This window comes from Pteropus vampyrus, unplaced genomic scaffold (genome assembly GCF_000151845.1).
Source record: "Pteropus vampyrus isolate Shadow unplaced genomic scaffold, Pvam_2.0 Scaffold82, whole genome shotgun sequence".
Taxonomy (NCBI): domain Eukaryota; kingdom Metazoa; phylum Chordata; class Mammalia; order Chiroptera; family Pteropodidae; genus Pteropus; species Pteropus vampyrus.
The window spans coordinates 6,179,550-6,181,437 of record NW_011888863.1 but is presented as its reverse complement, the minus strand read 5'-3'; the positions used below and the strand labels follow the sequence as shown (position 1 = coordinate 6,181,437).

The 1,888-nt window shown below is 37.2% G+C and overlaps 1 pseudogene; it reads right to left on the bottom strand.

Annotated features, from left to right (window-relative positions):
• Positions 1-1,337: 1,337 nt before the first annotated feature.
• On the bottom strand, positions 1,338-1,452 carry LOC111741892 (annotated as a pseudogene).
• Positions 1,453-1,888: the final 436 nt, after the last annotated feature.

Here is a 1,888-nt window from a genome sequence, read left to right as displayed (position 1 = left end):
TTTCTTATGGCTAAAACCATCAGGATCCTATGGATTAAAGGCTGGGAACTGCCGGCAGGCCTTTCACACTATGTACTCTTACCTTTTCAGGCTACATACTCTTCCCCTTTCCTTTCCTCACTGTATTTCCATATCAAAGGAAATGGGTAAATAAAGCCATATCAAAGGAAATGGGTAAATAAAGCCTTTAGTTCCTGTAACTCACAGGAACTAAAGAATGATATGTAAACAGAATTCCCCAAACATTTGGGGTCCTTCTTAGGGTATTTCTTTCAGTCTTTCTCACTCTCTGCTTCTGAGGGGAGACCACACTTTGTCTGTGGAGTGTTACTCCTTTTCTCATAAACTTTCCTTCTGACTTTGGCGTGTGTGTTGAATTCTTTCTATACTCTCTACCAGTGCAGAGCTTGGTCTCCCCCAACTCAGGGAAACTTGCCCTGTCCTGCATCAGATTAAATGAAATCTCTATCAAAATTTCAATGGTATTTTTCACAGAAATAGAAGAAATAATCCCAAAATTCATATGGAAGCACAAAATATCCCAAGTAGCCAAAGTAATCCTGAGCAAAAAGAACAAAGCCGGTGACATTACACTTTCTGGTTTCAAACTATATTACAAAGCTATAGTAACCCAAACAGTGTGGTACTGGCATAAAAACAGATACACAGACCAATGGAACAGAATAGAGTCCAGAAATAAACTCACACACATACACTAGACAACTAATTTTTGATAAAGACACCAATAATACATAACGAGTAAAGGATAGTCTCTTTAATAATGGTGTTGGGAAAACTGGATGTCCACATGCAAGAATGAAATTGAATCTTTATCTCACACCATACATGAAAATCAACTCAAAATGGAATATAGAATTAAATGTAAGACCCGCTTCTGTAAAACTCTTAGAAGAAAATTTATAGAAAGAGCTCCTTAATATTAGTCTTGGCATTTCTTTTGACACCGAAACCAGAGGCAACAAAAGCAAAAATAAACAAGCGGGACTATATCAAACTGAAATGTTTCTGCACAGAAAATAAAACCGTTGACAAAATGAAAAGGCAACCGACAGAATGGGAGAAAATAGGCACAAACCAGAAGCATTCTTTCCAAATGAAAAAACACTTTGAAAGAGCAAGAGATGGTAATGACAGATTTGTTGAGCTGGAATATGCTTTCAAATGAGATAGATTAAAAACTAAATAAAACACATATTTTGAGGCCCAAAGTAACTGTTTAGCTACTAAAATTAATTAAGAAACAACCAATCCACTTCTTTACCTTTGGTTTCATAGAATACAGCAAAAATTAGGGGTATTTTATTTATTTTTTTTAATGCCTATAGCACCTGGCCTTCTTAGGGGTCTCCCATCCAAGTACTAACCAGGCCCAACCCTGCTTAGCTTCCGAGATCAGACATCAGGCTCATTCAGGGTGGCATAGCCATAGACCATGTACCATGGCCCCACTGGGGTGTGAACCCAGGACTTTTTCCGTGTAAAGCAGATGTGCTAACCGCTACACTATGGAGCACATCCACAAAAATAAGTTTTAGAGTAAGAATTTAATTCAACTTCATTTCGCAAACATTTACTGAGTATTTTCTAAGTGTGAAGAGCAATATAAAGAAATAAACTAATGTTCCCTGCCACTTCCTCAAGGGATAAACACTGTCTGAAAAACTGAGTCTATGATAGGGTTTAAAAGGTTATGCTAACAGCTTGAGTAAATTGTAATAGGATCTCAAAAGTGGGGCTCAATTAATTCTCCCTGGAATATTAGGAAATGCTTCATAGACGAGGTGATATTTGAGCTGGGCTTTGGAGTAGAATGAGTAGGATTTGTTTCATCAGCTGGAGAAGCAGTAAAATTATTTTCTTAGATAGA